Source organism: Mirounga angustirostris, unplaced genomic scaffold (assembly GCF_029215605.1).
Source record: "Mirounga angustirostris isolate CCGP_5_RB_7025 unplaced genomic scaffold, mMirAng1.0.hap1 SCAF_1, whole genome shotgun sequence".
NCBI lineage: Eukaryota > Metazoa > Chordata > Mammalia > Carnivora > Phocidae > Mirounga > Mirounga angustirostris.
The window spans coordinates 123,971,720-123,990,427 of NW_026991709.1; the positions used below are offsets into that span (position 1 = coordinate 123,971,720).

The 18,708-nt window shown below is 39.8% G+C and overlaps 1 protein-coding gene across 5 annotated transcripts in view; it reads right to left on the reverse strand.

The window, feature by feature from the left end:
• The window catches only part of PPP2R3A (protein phosphatase 2 regulatory subunit B''alpha), a 214,520-nt gene extending 206,828 nt beyond the window's left edge, over positions 1-7,692 (reverse strand). For 3 of the 5 annotated variants that reach the window (XM_064587447.1, XM_064587445.1, XM_054504406.2), the window contains exons 1-2: positions 7,557-7,692; positions 6,975-7,070 (exon numbers count right to left, since the gene is read on the reverse strand). The gene's annotated coding sequence lies outside the window, so the exon portion shown is untranslated. The remainder of the gene's footprint in view (positions 1-6,974; positions 7,071-7,556) is intronic. The other 2 variants (XM_054504409.1, XM_045903725.3) reach the window with 1 other exon arrangement.
• Positions 7,693-18,708: the final 11,016 nt, after the last annotated feature.

Here is an 18,708-nt window from a genome sequence, read left to right on the forward strand (position 1 = left end):
ATAAAAACTTAAAAAAAAAAAAACAACCAGTGGGGCACCTGGATGGCTCAGTTGGTAAAGTGTCCGACTCAATTTCTGCTTGGGTCATGATCTCAGGGTTGTGAGACTGAGCCCTGCATCAGGCTCGGTGCTGGACATGAAGCCTGGTTAAGATTCTCCCTCTCCCTCTCCTCCTCTTCCCCTCTCTTGCTCTCACTCACTCTTTAAAAAACAACAAACAGGAAATAACAAGTATTGACAAGGATGTTGAGAAACTAGAACTTCAGAACATTGCTAGTGGAAATGTACAATAGTGCAGATGCTATGGAAAACAGTTTGGTGGTTTCTCAAAAAGTTAAACACAGAATTATCTATGACCCAGCAATTCCACTCCTATGTATGTACACAAAAGAACTGAAACAAGTATTCAAGCAAAAAATTATACATGAATGCTCTTAGTAGCACTATTTACAATAGCCAAAAGGAATAAACAACCCAAATACCCATCAACTGATGAATGGATAAACGAAATATAGTATATTCATACAATTGAATTATTATTCAAAGAAAGGAATGATTATTATTCAAAGAAAGGAACACATGCTACAACATGAATGCACCTTGTACAAAATTATGCTAAGTGAAAAAAGCCAGTCACATAAATCACATTTGTGTGATTCCACTTATATGAAATGTCCAGAATAGGCAACTCCATAGAGACAGAAGTAGATTGGAGGTTTTCAGGGAATGGGGAGAGAGAAATGGGGAGTGACTGTTTAATGGGTACAGGGTTTCCTTTTGGGGTGACAAAAATGTTCTGTAATTAATGGTGATGGTTGCACAACACTGTGAATGTACTGAAAGTTCTGAATTGTATACTTTAAAATGGTTAAACTGATTAATTTAATGTTATGTGAACTTTAACTCAATTTAAAAAAAAATCACACACAAAAATCACACAGCTGACATTTGACAGATCAAGACTTGGCATCCAAGAACTGACTGCAAGTCTACTGCCCACTCAACCATCTATTTCTTCTGCAAACCAAAGAAGCTCTGGCCCACCTTGGCAATGAACTTTTCCCTCTATCTACCTCTATCTTACCTCTATCTACTTTATTTATGATGGTGGAATTCCTACAATTGCCCAAGCACATAGAAGTTTCTAGACAAAATATTTTCTTATCATAGACTCCCAGTATAAACCTTTGTAGACCAAGGGCTGTTACTTATATCATAAAGGCATCCTTTATACAGAAGTCAACCATCATCCACCTAACGGATGAACTAATAGTAGCTATGAAGACTAATCCCTCACAGGATGACACTCTTATTTGCAAAAAGAGTATAGCAATGGAGCTTATGCCTTCAACTAACAAACCCCATTCCTCAGTAATAAATCCTTGACATTTTCCAACCCCTATGGTTTCTGTTCTGCTGTAGATCACAACTCTTTAAACCTCCTATGCCAGGTTAAAGTCGCCAATGAGGCAGAAATGAGACAGATTGGTAGAGGCCATGTGCATGACAACCCACTCTGGACAGCCACTCTAATCCAAGGTCTTCAAGGTAACTACATTCCAGCATTCACACAACCTTTTGGAAACCAGTTTGTTCAGTGTTCTCTTTGAGCTCAGTGAGGGTCTCCTCCAACTTCTATCCATACCCTTTAATCAGCATCAATGATAAAGATTTCAAAGTATGAGAAATTTTACATATATGCAACTGGAAAACCAGCTATAATATCAAGTTAAATGGAAAAAAATACAGCTGCTAAAACTGCTCCTGAGAATCTGAAAGCTAGATACATATTCCCTGACATAACCAAGTATTCCATTTTCAACATGACAACAATTTGATCTTTGTTCATCAGTTCAATGGTAGGATGATGTCAGGGTCACTGGAACCCCGCTGGCCTTTAGGAGCCCTGTGGCTTTTCAGATAAGAAAGAGACTAAGGGCCTAATCACTAACATCTGAGTCTCAAAGGTCCTGGCAAAATCTCCTCAGTGGAAAGCACAAAGTTTCCAAAACAAATACAAGCAAGACCCCTCTGAAATGGGGGTGAAGGGTAATCAGTTACCAACGCAGACTGCACCTACCATACATAGAAGACACGTGACCTTCCCTCATCACTCCCCTTCTAAGGTAAACTCAAAAGATTTCCCCAACATTTATCCTTTACACTTCCTTACTTTCTACCCACTTCAATCTGGTTTCTGCCTCTTCCAATCTAAAATGGTTTTGCTGAGGTCAAAGACTCCATCTTGCTAAATTCAACTGATCATTTTCAATCTACATCTTTACTTGATAACTCTTCTCTTTTTTAAATATGCCTTTTATGATACAACTTAAACTGGAATTAGATTCTAAAGTAAACACCTAAGACAAAAGTCAAGCATAGATTAAATTACTCTTGAATCCTTTAAATGGCCCATTAAATAAAGCATAGCTGTTTTTTGTATACATAACTCTAGGCAGTTATGAACAGCATACACATATACAGGTATACACAAAACAAACAGTAAGTATACACGCAAAATAAATTTTGTTCTCTCTCATCTAATTAAAAACACCTTCAAGTGTATTGGGTTAAGTCTGCACATCTTAGCTGCAAGCAAGATCCCACTCCACTGTACCTCTCTGGCCACTTCTCATCCTTATCCTGGAGCTACCCTCCTTTACTCAAATTTGAAACACTGAGCCTGAGCTTTCTTCTCTTCTTAATCTCTGTCAATGGTCTCAACTCAACTTCCACTGCTCATTGGAACCACCTGAGGAGTTTTTAAAAATCCCAGGCTGCAATTTAGAACAAGTAAACAGCAATAGAAATTTTTGGTGTGGATATGAGCAACAGTATTTTTAAATTATCCAATATTTCCAATGTGCAGCCAAGATGAGAATCATAGTTCTATATTCTCTTCCTAGAGCAGGGATTCCACACTCAAATGCCTACAGGGTCAGAGAAGTAAATAAACAAAGCAGGCCAGGCATAAGTTTTAGGGAGTGGTGGACTCTGGTGAATTAGAAAGCAGCTGGGATCAGTGGTGACTTAGCTCCAACCAACTGCTGCCATACAGGAAAGCCAGCTTAGTAGTGCTACATCTTCTCACTTTTAAAGAAAAGGCCCAAATCTAGATTTTCATGGGAAATCTTCAGATTTTAAATTATTGGCAACTCAAAATTAAGCAACAAAAAACACTCCATGGGAAAAACAAAACACATCTGTAAGCCAGATCCAGCTGTGGGCTACAGATTCCCAACCTCTGCTCTGGGTAATTCCATCCACACCCTTCAATTCACACCTAAATATGGGTCCCCAGTTCAGCCCACTCCTCTGGGCTCTGGATTTGAATTATCAAAAGCTTAAGTGCAATCTCCACTCAGAGGTCTCACCAGTCCCAAAGTGAACTGTGATTTATACCCACTTCAAAACTATTTATTCTTCCAGTGTTCTCTACCTCAGATAACAACCCCACCATTCACCTGGTTGGGCAAGCCTGGGAGTCATCCTACTCACTTATTTCTCCCTCATTCATTAAGTCCTTTCAATTATGCCTCTTAAATATATCTCCTGTATTCATCTCCATCTCCTCTGCTACCACCATGGTCCCAGCTACCATCTTTTCTCTTCTACCTCTCCACTGTGTATTGGCTCAGGCTGCCATAATAAAATACCATAGCCTGGACTGCTTAAACAACATAAATGTATTTTCTCACAGTTCTGGAGGGCAGAAGTCCCAGATCAAGGTCTGGCAAGGTCAGTTTCTCTTCCTGGCTTGCAGATAGCCATCTTCTTACTGTGAGCTCACATGGCCTTTCCAACATCCTCTACTTATAAGGCCACCAATTCTATTGAGTTGGGGCCGCACCCTGTTGACCCTGTTTAACCCTAATTACCTACCAAAGATTCTATTTCCAAATTTAGTCACATAGGGGTAAGGGCTTCAAAATTCAATTGTGGGGGGACAAAATGCAGTCTACAGCACACAGTAACCTTAATTAGGGTCAGTTGTTTCCCACAAGCACTCATTTCTCTCCAAACCATTCTCTCCAATATGACCATACTGATCCTTTTACACACCAACATTTATGTGCATATGTACGTATTAGACCCAATAATTCCATTTCTAGGAATTTATCCTACAGATATATTCACACACATGAACTGGCATATGCCTTTACTATTCCTTATAGTAAATTATTAGAAACAATTTAAATGTCCACCAATAAAGGAATGGTTAAATAATCTGTGGTATATCCATACAATGGAATACTATATGGTCATTCAAAAGAATAAGAAAACTATATATTGAAATGCAAAGATTTCCAAGACATTGTTGCAAACACGAATAGTGTGTACAGGAGTGCCTGGATTGCTCAATTAAGCCGCTGCCTTTGGCTCAGGTCATGGTCCCAGATAGTCCTGCGATTGAGTCCCATGTTGGGCTTCCCGCTCAGCGGGGAACCTGTTTCTCCCTCTCCACCGCACCCCGCCCCCGCTCATGTGCTATCTCTTTCTCTGAAATAAATAAATAAAATCTTTAAAAAAGAATAGTGTGTACAGTATGCTACCATTAGGGTAAACAACAGGAGGAACTAAAAATATGCATTTGCTTGAATGCCGACAAAAAAATGTCTAGAACAATACACAAAACTAGTACTAGTGGTTATCCCTTTGGAAAATGTGGGGAAAATGGCAGCTGGGGAGGGAAGTAGGATCCACTGCAGACTGCAGACATTCTGATTTAATAGGCCAGGCACTAGTACTGTTTTAAGTTCCTCTTGTGATTCTGATGAATAGGCTGGACTGAGAACTGCTGCTCAAAGAAAGCCTTTACCAACTTTTCCAGATTTTTATTTTGTCTCACCCTGTTCCTATCACTCTCCATGTTCCAGCCACATTGGCCTCTGAGTTCCCAGAAAAGGTCCTATTCCTTCTGCCTGAAATATTGTCCCCCTATGCTTCACTTTAGAACTTCTATTTATCCTTCAATGTCCACCTCACTTTAAAGGTCATTTCCCAAGGAAACTTTTCCTAGTTCTCAAACTAGGTCAAGACCCTTGTTTTATGTACTCAGAGTACCCTGTATTTCTCCCAGAATTTATTACAAATGTAATGAAGTTTCTGTATCATTATACATGCGTGCATCTGTCACTCTCTCTAGACTATAATGTCCAGGAGTGCAAAGACCACACCAGCTGCTTTTACCACTATATCCCCAGACCTGAACTAGCATCTGGCTGGCAAAGTATGCCCTTCCTCAGATATTTGGTAAATAAATGAATGACTGTTCTGCCCTCAACCTTAGGACAGCGGAGAAAATCAACACATAAGCAAATGAAGACAATGCAGGATCACTGGTGTTAAGGCAACAGTCTATTTAGGACAATGGTTCTCAACTGGGGGTAATTTTGGCTCTCTCAGAGGATATCTGGCAATATCTGGAGGCATTTTGGATTGTCACAACTGTGTAGCTTGTGTGACTATTTGTTATAATTGTGTGTGGGGGGAGGTACTACTGGTACCTATTTAGTAGAGGTCAGGAACGCTGCTAAACATCCTGTAATGACCATGATAGCCCTACACAACAAAAAATTACCTGGTCCAAAATGTCAACAGTACCAGAGATGAAAACCCCTAATTTAAAGAACGGTAATACCCAAAAGGGATCAACTCTACCCCAGGTGGTGGGGTTTTTTGAGGGGTAAGGCATGCATGTGAGGGGAATATGTTAAGAACAGCTTTAGCTGTGTATTCAAAGGTGACAGGAACTAAATCAGGGGAGACTATGCTTGCCAAAGGTAATGAGCCTATGAAAAGTTTAAGAGCAAAGTTATGGTTTGAACAAGTGCCCCCCTCAAGTACTCCATACTCCAAAATTACTCAGCTCTTTTATTCCCTTCTTGCTGAAACAGAACTTTCACTCTCTTAGGGCAGCAGGTTTCAGCTAGACATTAAGGTAAAATTAATTTAGACTAAGATAAAGTCAGATAACCCCTTCACTGTCCAGAATGTCAACTACATTTTAAAATATGCAAATACTTAAAAATACAAATAGATCTTTAACTTACTAATATTCAGGTTGTTAGTGGATACAACTATTTTTGAACTAAACAGCCAGGCTGGTCCTGATAAAGACTTCTTCAAAGCTTTCTATTTTTAAAAAAACTTTACTTTGTTTCCCCTGTCCTCAATTTCTGAGCTCCCAGATTTATAAAAGATCCAAGTTTTCCCCACACCATCTCAAGTTCTTCTGTCAGAGAGGATAGGAGAGTCATTTGGATGCAAAAATATGAACAGATTTTATGTATAAATTAGGAGTGGTCTATAGATTTTTAAAAGGCTTTCACGAAAAGTCATGGATATTTCTGAAAGGAATGAAATTGAGATAATATTTAATGGTATCACCAAGAAAGAAAACAGTGCTGCTGCCTACTGAGCAGGATCCACATGCCCTGACCTAGTATGGCAATTCTTAGGGTCTCAGCACCGGGTGCTCTGTTTACAAGAAACTGAGGCCTGAGACTAATAAAGAACAAAGAAAAATGCCTGGCACCAAAGGTTGGGGGGATGCTTTGCACACATAAATGATTTGAGAAGGAACACGTCTTCAGATTTTGGAAGGCACTACAAATCACTCTTTTCTGCTTACGTGTTAAGAATTTTTATTTCGTGTTTTCAGACCATTTCCTAATAAGAAAATACATTATAATTTACAAACAGCCATTTATCCTCCCTTACATTTGCTGACCACTAAAACTGGGTAAAATTTCCTTAAGCTTTACCAGAGTTGGGGGGATTGGGAATAATGTGAGCACAACACAGTTCAGATGCAACATCAACTCCAAGCCCGGCCAGCTGGTTTCCATCGAGAGGTCCCCCGGGAGAAAGCCCCTCCGAGGCGGCGGCCCGGGTCGGCGCGGGGGAGACCCGCTGAGGCGGTCCGAGGGCGGCCGCACGGCAGGGCCGGGGTGTGCCCGGCCTCCGTTTACCTTTGTTTCAGGTACTCCTGCTTTCAGCCAGGCCGGGGATCCCGCCCGAGGCCCCGAGCTGGTGACACATCCTTCTTTGGCCAAGTCGGGCTGAGGCTGGGCAGGGGGCGGGGAAGGAAAATAAAGCCTCAGCGCCTAACGACGTGACTCTCAGTTCTTCCAAAACGTTGGCATTTGTTTTTCTGCCAAGCTTTCCTGTTAACAAGTTCCCGAGGGCTGTGCGGGCGAACTGGCCTGGGAGCCCCAAAAGTGGGAGGGACAAGGCCGTCCCCCGCCTTCCTTGCTCCGTGGGTGCCCCCCGGGGCAGGCGGTTTCCACACCTCCCGGGCTGCCACGGCCCGGGACCGAGCTGGGCGTGCACAGGAGCCCGCGCCGCCCCAAGCCCCGACTCCCACGGCTCTGCCCGCTGGCCCAGCGCCGCGCGGCCCCTCTGGCCCCGCCGGCCAGGCCGGTCCCCGCCCCCAGGCCCCGGCCCCGCCCGCTCGGGCCTCCGCGCGCCGCCCCCCCGGCCTCGCCACCACCCTCGGGCAGGGCCGGAGGCACCCGGGCTCCAGGCCGCGCGGCGGGCGTCCCCGCGCCTACCTCAGCGCCCGCGGCTCCTCCTCCAGCTGCTGCCTCGGCTCGCAGACGGCGCTCGCCACCAGGACTCCCGGGGGCGCGGGGTCTGGGCTGCGAGCGCGGCGTGCGAGGAGCTGAGGCCCGAGCGCGCCCCGCCCAGCCGCCCGTCCGTCACCTCCTCCCCCTTGTGCCCGCCCTCCGCCGCGGGCTCGGCGCCCCGCCCCGCCCCGCCCCGCCCCGCCCCGCCCGCCAGGCTCCGCCCACCCCGCCGGCCGGAGCCGGGAAGGGGGCCGCCAGGGGCGCCACGAGAGCCGCGGTGCCCGCTGCCCGTGGGGTCTTCGGTATGGCGGCCCAGTGGTGACGGGATTTGTGGTGCTTACAACCGTCTGTCGAATGTGAATCTCTCGCTCGGATTTGTTATTACTGGGGTTTTATTGCCATTGTCATTTTGTAATCGTTGTTATTGTTATCTTCATTAGCTCTTTTACCCTCGTGGAGCCGACCGCTTGATTCCGTTGACGGGGGGAGGTGGCAGACACGCAGCCCTGGCTACTGACCGACACTCCTGGTCACTCCGATGCTCCCTCCCAGTGGCCCGCCCTGTGCCACATTTCCTTGTGAAGTGAACAAGTTGCGTGAGTTTTGAAGGAAGAGAGATTTATTTTTAACTGTTGTCATGAAATTTAGGACAAATAGAGAAAGCCATACAAACCCAAAGCGCAGCTTAATGAATTATTCCGACACACACCTTTATAACCACACCCCAGATTTAACGCTATGTAAAGTGGGTAAAAACAAAAGCTCATCCATAGCAGGGAAGACAGAGGCTGGGAACGGCGTCCCAAAATTATCCTCCTGGTGACTACCACAGGAAGTCAAAGGCCACCTGCCCATTATCATGCCCTCCCCAAGAACAAATGGAAATTACCCCAGAATTAGGAACCTCCAATCAGGATGTATTTGTAAAATTCTTAATTAAAAATAGTAATCAATAAATACATAAGCAAATGGATAACTTAATAAATAAGTCAATCAGGAGATTGAACAGTATGAGTAAGGAGCACCGCGGAGCCAAGGATTAGGTTTTCTATGAGGAGAGGTCCTGGGCACCTGGGCTATCCTCGCTCTTGTCATCAGCACCTAGCACAACATGGAATAGGTGCTGTGTGTATATTTATATTGCAAGGAAACAGACTTTGCTTACTGAAAATTTCATCTAAGTTCAATTTTTCCAGTAGCTAAACTGATGTGCTCCATGAGATGCCTCAGTGCTTTGGAAGGAAGCCATAACGCTTTAAACTTTCCAGTTAAAAAAAAAAAAAAACCCTTTTAAATGCATTACAGTATCATTTAAGACTTAGAGCAGTACTATGAGAAAGGCAGGGCAGGACAGAAGGACTTTGCAAAGGTCACAGAGCAATGCATACCTGTAAGAAGAGGAAGTACATAGTGAACTATAAAACAGTTTCAGTACTGCTGACCCTGCCAATCCCTGCTGGATTCCTGGTTTGTCTTGACAGTTTTATTGCCTGAGTTTTTACATAAGGACTCCTTTGGTTCCTTTGCCATACATTTATATGCAATATGACTTGAATTTATAAAGGACAGAGCACCTAACTGGAAATCTGATTTAATAGGATAGAGTCAGCCTCTCTGTCATGGGCACCTTGGTGAACTGGGGCTAGAGAGCTGCCAATTTGCTACCATTTATTGAGCACCCTGGCTCTGTGGTTGGTGGTGGGAATACAAAGAATAGAAAATTAATAAGACAATTTTTGCTCTCAAGGGTTTATAGCCAATTAGGGAGAAAGGTTTGGAGATAAATGAGGGTTTAATTTATTTGGACGGTAGGGGAACAGTCCTGAGCACAAATGATTCTATTAGGAGTAGGGAGAGGATAGAGCAAGGCTTCTCAAACACAGAACATCTGATTTTTTAAAACTGTGAAAAAATGTCAAATATTACAAAAGTAAAGAGAATAATATAATGAACTACTGTGTATTCATTACTCAGTTTCAATAGTTACCATCCCTTGACCAATTTGTTCTATCTGAACCTCACCTTTTCATCCCTCCTTGGATTATTTTGAAGCAAATCATAAGCAGTATATTATTTTACCTGTAAGTACTTTACTATGTGTCTCTAAACAATACAGTCTATTTTTATAACAACCACAAAACCATTATAATATCTTTAAAAATTAACAATTTCTTAACATCTAGTCATTTTCAAATTTTCCCAATTTTCTTATAAATGTTTTATGTAGTTTATTTCTTCAAGTCAGGATACAAACAAGGTCCTCACATTGCATTTGGTTAAAATCTCTTAAACTTTTTTCTTTCCTTGCATTTTGTATGTTGACGGAATTGATTGCTTGTCCTGTGGTGTTTCCCCACATTCTGCACTTTACTGATTGTATCCCTGTGTGTTAACACGTTTCTCTACCCCTTTTCTTCTCATAAACTGATAATAGAACTAGAGATTTGGTCATATTTAATAAAATACAACCCATAATAAAAAGTTAATTGTTCAAAATCAGACCCAGAACTTTCACAGATGTTAGAATTGGCAGACAAGGACATGAAAACAGTTACTGTAACTGTATTCCAAATGTTCAAAAAGTTAAAGAGACATGAGAGATATAAAAAAAAGAGCCAAATTGTAACTCTAGAAATGAAGGCTACAATGTCCGATTAAAAATGCACTGGATACGGGACGCCTGGGTGGCTCAGTCAGTTAAGCGTCTGCCTTCGGCTCAGGTCATGATCCCAGGGTCCTGGGATCGAGTCCCGCATCAGGCTCCCTGCTCTGCGGGGAGCTTGCTTCTCCCTCTGCCTCTGTCTCTCATGAATAAATAAATTTTTTTAAAAATCTAAAAAAAAAAAAAAAATGCACTGGATAGGATTAATGGCAAATCAGACATTGCCAAAGAAAAGATTAGTGATCTTGAAGTCATACCAAAAGGCCAAAACTGGGTTAAAAAGACGACACAAGATGCTGCTTATGAGGAATGCACTTCAAATGCATAGACACAAATAGGTTAAAAGCAAAAGAATAGAAAGAGATTTACTATGCAAACAAAAGAATACTAGTCAAAAGAAAATATTTCAGATAAAGAATATTACAAGAAGTAAAGAAAATCATTTCATATTATAAAGGGGTCAATTCATCAAGAGGACATAATAATTGTCTTTATGCATTTAATAATTCATGAAGGAAAAATAGATACGAGTGAGGAGAAATAGACAAATCTACAATCAATAGTTGTAGATTTCAATACCTTCCTCCCAGTAATTGATAGGACAAATTGACAGAAAATCAGCAAAGATAGAGAAGACTTAAATAACACTATCTGGCAACTTCACCTAATTGACAATTGTATGACACTCCTTCCAATAACAGAATTCACATACTTTCCAGTTGCACACAGAATATTTATCAAGATAGACCAGATTTTGTGCCCTGAAACAAATCTCAATAAATTTAAAAGAATTCAAGTCATATGAAGTATGGTCTCTGACCACAATGGAATTATATTAGAAACCAATAACATATAGAATTCAGTGTATTCTCTTCTCCTTCCCCTAATTCCCCAACCTGTTCCTCATCACTTGTTCCTTTCTTATCTTAGGTCAAGATCCTAATATCCACTCAGTTATTTAGGCCAGAAATCCTTAACACCTCTTGCTCCTCATCTCTCTTATGGAACAAATCTCCAAGTTTTGATTTTTCTTTCAAATTGTTTCTCAAATCTGGTTGCTCCTCTCTGCCTCTATTACTGCTTCCTCAGTTATTGGTAGTTCAGGTGATCACTATGTTCTCTTTGTGGGCATGTACTAGCTAGCCACCTAACTGGTTTCTCTGCCTCCCATCTTGTCCCCTTTAACTCACTCTCCACATGTGGCTGAACATAGTGAACAGTCTGTCACATTCTTATAGTTTCCCAGCACCTGTTGCATAGCTTTCCTTTATTTGGGGAATCTCTACTGTTAGGAGTCCTGACTCTCAAGGTGGAAGTCAGAACTCATTTTCCCCACATCCTTTGTAGCTAGGGGAGGGTATGTGACCTAGGCTCACTGGGATGTACCACACAAGATTTTAATAAGAGCACGATGTGAAGAAGCAGGACATCCACAACAGAATAAAGTTGTTGGATATCTGTGCAAGAGACTCCAGAGATACTGTTTCCCCATAGGGGTAATGTGGTTATTCTGGGAAATCTGAAAAGTCCGAAGTTTGTGTTTGATTTTCTTTCTTTTCTTTTTGTTTTCTCCTTCCCTCCTTCCTTCTGTCCTTCCTTCCTTCCCACGTTCCTTCCTGTAACAGCTTTTTCAAGGCCTATTTCACATAGCATATAATTCACCTATTTAAATTGTACAATTCAATGGTTTTTGTTATATTCACAGAGATGTATAATCATCATCAAAATCAATTTTAGAACATTTTCATCAACCCCAAAAGAAACTCCATACTGTTAAGCCACTCTCATTTCCACCCATCCTTCCTCCTGGCCATAGGCAACCAACTGATCTACTTTCTGTATTGATAAGTATTCTGGACATTTCGTATAAATAGAATCATATAACATGTGCCTTTTTTTTTTTTTTAAAGATTTTATTTATTTATTCATGAGAGAGAGAGAGAGAGAGGCAGAGGGAGAAGCAGACGTCCCGCAGAGCGGGGAGCCCAATGTGGGACTCGATCCCAGGACTCCGGGACCATGACCTGAGCCGAAGGCAGACGCTTAACCATCTGAGCCACCCAGGCGCCCAACATGTGCCTTTTGTATCTGGCTTCTTTCATATATGTGGCATAATATTTTCAGGGTTCATCCATGTACTGATTTGTGTATCAGTACTTTATTTCTTTTTATTGCTGAATAATATTCCATTGTATGGCCAGAGTATAGTTCATTTATTCATTTACCTCCTAATGGCCATCTGGGTTGCTTCTGGTTTTTGCTATCACAAATAAGGCTACTATGAACATCCATGTATAAGTCTTTGTATGGATATATGCCTTTATATCTCTTGGTTATATATTTAGCAGTGGAATTGCTGGGTCATATGGTAACTCTGTGTATAAAATGTTTGATTTTCTTTGCTTGAATGTTAATGAGCTGATTTTTGTGAGAACCAGAATGTGGGAGAAGTTGATTCTTTATTTCATCATTTAAATTTTTTAATGTACAAGGCAAGCGTTTGTATACTGAAAGAAAAAATACCCAAAAACATGTAGAGCTACTTTTGTTTAATAAATGTCAAATTTATCAAAGGTATCCAGTTTTAAAATCTAGTTTTTCTTAGACCTTTAATTTTAACTTTAAACTTTATGGTTTTATTTATAAATGTATCCAATTATAACTTAAAATTAGCTTATAAATATGGTAGATTAAGTTCCCTAAACATTTATTATTAACTCGATTAAATTCTTGGATTTTTCAAACTACAGCTACAAATGTAATATATTTGATTCTTTAAAGCACTTCAAACATTCAAAAAGCAAGCTTACAATTCTAATAAACCAATATTCCTAAGCACTTAAACTCTATTTACAAACCTAATAACTCAGAAGTTATAGATTTAGTACCTCAGATTCTCTGAAAAATTCAAACACAGCTTACAAACATAATCAATTCAACTTTTACATGTCTCAAATTGAAATCCCCAGTCTACTGTCAATTAAATGCCTTTAAACATTTAAAATTAAAATCACAAGTCTAAATTCAACATTTCAAGTATCCCCCTGTCAAATAAAATATATCCAAATTGCAAAGGGGATTAAAAAATAACTTATTCTAGTACTCAACACAGAAGGTGTTAAATCTTAGGTTTGAGTCACTTCTTCACTCTTATTTAGAGACTGTAAGATTGGCTGGTAAATTCAGCAAAAGTGAAGAATCATAAGTAATAGTTCATACACAGTTCAACATTTTCAGTTAAATGTTAAGAAGATATAAATGTTTAGTTTAGAACGTGTAAATATGCTTCATTTTCCATACTCTTTCTTTGAGTTTGAGTCTGTTAATTGGAGTTCCAAAACATCTTTGTTGCATTAACCACTCTCATTTAGTATCCTTCATGATTCTAGTTTGGATTATGTGAAAACGGAGCAAAAACTTTAAGCCACTTGCAAAACAATGTAAATGCGGACTGGTTTTTATATTTCCTTGCAATCTTTCATTAACTTAAACTTACAGTTTAAGAATATTTTTAGGGGCACCTGGGTGGCTAAGTGGGTTAAGCATCTGCCTTCAGTTCAGGTCATGATCCCAGGGTTCTGGGATCCAGTCCGCATCAGGCTCCCTGCTCAGCGGGGAGCCTGCTTCTCCCTCTCCCTCTGCCCCTCCCCCCTGCTCGTGTTCTCTCTCTCAAATAAATAAATAAATAATTTTTTTAAAGAACTTTTTTAGGAACACCTGGGTGGCTCAATCAGTTAAGCATCCCACTCGTGATTTTTGGCTCAAGTCATGATCTCATGGGTCGTGAGATGAAGCCCCACATCCGGCTCCGTGCTCAGCAAGGAGTCTGCTTGAGATTCTCTTTCTCCCCCTCCTCTCTAAAATAAATAAATATGTAAAAAAAAATTTTTTTTAGTAAGTTTCCATTAGCTAGTCTTTCTAAAGCATTCATCCTAATTTTCATAGAAACAATAACCTTTCCTTTCCACACTTAGATTTCATGGTCTTTTGTCATATTTAATTACATTAGGTAATTATAATAGCAAACACAACTAACATCTGTAGATTTGGAAACAAATGCAACTGATTCTTGGTATGTGTCATGCTCAACTAGTGGGAGCAGAAAATACCAGTATACTAGAGAGGGACTAGCTGTAAGTGCTCAGCTATAAGGGTCCTGGGTACCAACTGGTATATTTTACAGAGGGAATGGGAGATGTTGGTTAATCTAGTAATTGAACTAAGTGGAAGTTGGTTTTAAAAGCTTCTTCATTTTTCATGTTTTTAAAAATTAAGTTATAATTTACAGACAACAAAATATACCCTTTTTGAGTGTAGAGTGTACAGTCCTATGAGTTTTGACAAACACTTGCAGACATACAACCACCACTACCATGATCAAGATAGAGAATATTTCTATCACCCCTCGAAATTCCCTAGTGCTACTCCTTTGTACTCAATCCCTCCACATCTTTCCCCCAACCCCAGCTCCTGGAAGCCACTGATCTCTGTATAATTCTCTGGAGATTCATCCAAGTGTTATGTATCATTAGTTTGTTCCTTTGTATTGCTGAGTACTATCCCATGTTATGGATGTACCACAATTTATTTGACTATTCACCTGTTGAAGGATATCTAGATTATTTCCAGTTCAGGGCCATCATGGAAAAAAAAAAGTTACTAGAAACATTTGTATACAGGTTTTTGTGTGAACATATTTTTCATTTATCTGAAAGTGATATGTCATTATTTAAATTTTCATTTCTCTAATGGTTAATAACACTGAATATTTTTCATGTACTTATTTATCACCTGTATATTCTTTTTGGTGAAATGTCTGTTCATGTCTTTGGCTCATTTTCTAATTAGATTCTTTGTTTTTTCACTGCTGAGTTTGAGATTTCTTTGTATATTCTAGGTACTAGTTTTTTGTCAAAATGTGGTTTGCAAGTATTTTCTCCCACTCTCTAGTAGTTTCTGTTTTCATTCTCTTAATAGAGTTTTTGCAAAGCAAAAGTTCTACTTTTCATGAGGTCCAGTTTAGCAATTTTTCCTTTTATGGATCATGTTTTAGTGTTAAGTCAAAGAACTATTTGCCTAGTCCTAGATCTTGAAGAGTTTCTACTATTTTTTTTACAGAAGTTTTACAGTCTTCCATTTTACATTACATCCATGATTCATTTGAGTTAATTTTTTTACAAAAATACATTAGGTTTATGTTGATTTTCTTCCTTCCTTCTTTCCTTTCTTCCTTCCTTTCCTTTCCTTCTTCCCTTTTCTTTCTTTGCCTTTGGATGTCCAATTGCTATAGAACCATTTGTTGAAATGGTTATCCTTCCTGTATTGACTAGCTTTTGAATGTCAGAAATCAATTGGGCATCCAATAGCAAGCAGTACACCTGATCCCCAGATTGTGGTTTCTAATACCATTCTCTAGTAAGAAGAATAGGGCTCCTTAGAGAAACGGTTTATCCTAGAACTAGGGAAGAAAATATATAAGATGATCCAGGAGCATTTTGTAGTATCAGAAAGTAAGGAAGTGAATAAAGAAAAACCAAAAACACACGGATGGGGGTATGTCAAATGTGCACAGAACCCAACTAGAAGAGCTCCTAATGACCAAGGTTAGAACAATTTGAATAAAAAATAAAGTAGAATTAGATTATAATCCAGGGTACAAAATAAATATCCATGAACCCATACTGAGATAAATGATTGAATAATAAATAAATAGTAGAGAATAGATAAGTCTCCCACTTAGAATTCCAAATGATTGATGCAGATACTTTGTCCTCAAGGAGAGGAACATAAATCCCTAGTTAGGGGTGGGCTGTGCATAGTGACTTTCTTCCAAAGACTATAGTCTGAAAATAGGGGAAAAGTACCTTTATAGTAGAGAAATCTGACAAACACTACCTCAGCCCAACTCAACATCAAAATCATAAATCATGTTGATAAATATTGACTCTTCAAATGATGTGATAACAATGGCACTTACTTCTGTAATTTTCCTTCCAGTAACCCATCACTCCAGTCCTACCATAAGGAAAACATCAGACACATTCTAAAAGTGGGGCATCCTACAAAGCATACGACCAGTACTCCTCAAAGCTATCAAGGTCATGAAAAAAGGAAAGTCTGAGAAATTGTCATAGATAAGAGGAGCTTAAGGAGACATGAAAACTAAAAACAAAGGGAATCTGAATACACTATGACACTGAATACACTATTAATTATAATGTATCAATATTTATTGCTTAATTGTAATACATATACTATACTAATATAAGATGTTAATAATGAGGGATACTGGGTACAGTATATGAGAACTTTTTGTACTATCTGCTTAATTTTTCTATAAATCAAAACCGCTTAAAAATAAGTCTACTTTAAAAAATTATTTGGACATATTTGTATGGCTCCGATTCTGGGTTCTCTGTTCCATTAATCCATTTGGCTATTCCTCTGCCAATAACACACTGTTTTGATTACTGTATTGTCGAGAGATAGCTATCTAGTGGGCCTTAATAATTGGATGGGTTTAGGGGTGCCTGGGTGGCTCAGTTGGTGAAGCATCCAACTCTTGATCTTGGCTCAGACCTTGATCTCAGGGTCGTGAGTTCAAGCCCTATGTTTGCATCAAGACCAGTATGGAGCCCACATTAAGTAAATATATAAACAAAATAATTGGGTGGGTTTTGCCCTATTTTTAATTGAGTTATTTATTTTCTTATTATTGCATTTTGAGAATGTGCCAGTGTGCTAGAGAGAGGCCCACTGGCTGCAAGTGTTCAGTGTGCCTTAAGACCAGTTGGTAGGTTAGAAGGAATGGAGAAGGTTAGTTAATTTAATAATTTAAGTGAAAATTGGTTATAAGGGCTTCTATTATTTTTATTTCTAGGTTTCTTCCCAGAGTGGAAAGGATGCTTACCCAACTGAGTTACCATTAGTTACTTGGAGAAGATGAGACACTATTATGTATTTACAGATTTGAGTTATTTGTTAGTGGTTAGGCACTGGGCCCTAGATCTAGGTTCACCATATAGAATTAGTCCTCCTGAACTACACTCTGACAAGTTGGATCCCTTCTTATATAGTTGAGCTTTTTACCAAAAGAATCCCTAAATACATGCCTTTCAGCTGGAATTTAACTTGTTTCATTACTTAGTGAATTGCATAGTCCCTAGGCACTACCTAAGGTTATATCTTGACCCCTCTCCACCTTTTTTCCCCAAAACCTTTTTCAAACATTTTTGGATTTGGATTGATAGGATTCTGCACCACCCCCTATCCCCTCTAGTCTGCAACTGCTTAATGAAAGAGTTATTAATGTTTTTGCATCCATAGACCCCTTTGGCAGTTTGATAAAGCCTATGGATCTCTTCTTAGAATAATGTTCTAAAATCTATTTCATAAAATACATAGGATCACAAAGGAAACCAATTATTGGAATATGTAATCAAAATATTAAAACAAATGTGTAGAACAATTTATATATGCTTCTTTGTTAACAGATTAAATATCAAGATCTCATGACAAATTTAATTACTATCATAATTTCACAGTAATGGTGAACAAAAATGATAGTTCAAGATATTTGCAACAACCATAAAGATTATTAATTGAAAATACCCATAAATTCTACTAGTGACAAAGTCATCAGTACTACTAAGACTGCTGTGGTTTATTGCCTCCATTTATAATCGAAGGAAATGTTACATTGCAGGTTAGTGAAAATAAAGATGTGATTTTTTTTCTCCATCTGAGTTTATGGTGCAGTGGAGTTCCATTTCTGTACTGTGAGCTTCTTCACTCTTTTCGCATTTTTTAAAACTTGTCTCATCTACCACCATTTTCTGTTCATTTTTATTAATCCCTCTGGAACGAATATTAGAAGGAGACTGAAGGAAGTGCGGGAAATTGGTGAGTACAGACTTGACTCCTGCAACGGATGCCTGTCACTCGGCCCATCCCCCTTCTGTTACTCCCACTCTCAATGCTCTGCCTCCCAGGCCCAGCCAGCTGTTGCAAGCAACTCCCCAACTGTGAAAACCAGCCTTAGTCTTGAAGGGTGTGGAATCTGCATTGGTTTTGTGGATTTATCTACAATATCTGCCCACAGCTAGCTGTTTTCTCTCTTCCTTGTGATCCCGAAACTTGTCATGTTGGAAAAGTGTTTTGCTTCAGACATCCTGAATCTGGGCAGGCCCTTTGGAATGTGTGAGAATTCACATTGTTTCCCTGTTTCAACCTCTATAGATCCCTGAAGGCAAAGTAGAACTACACATTACCAATAAAGCAGAATATTGAAGACTTGGTATGGAAAATGAGTGCTCCAGGATATAAACAATATATCCCCAGCATTGTGAAGCTAAACAATGAAGGCAATTATTTTGCTAAAGTGGGGACAACTGGTTAGCCTCTGCAACATTCTTCTCGCTTCAGTTCCAATGCCTGGAGACAGGCAGTATAGTGGGACTCTCAGTGGTGAGTGTA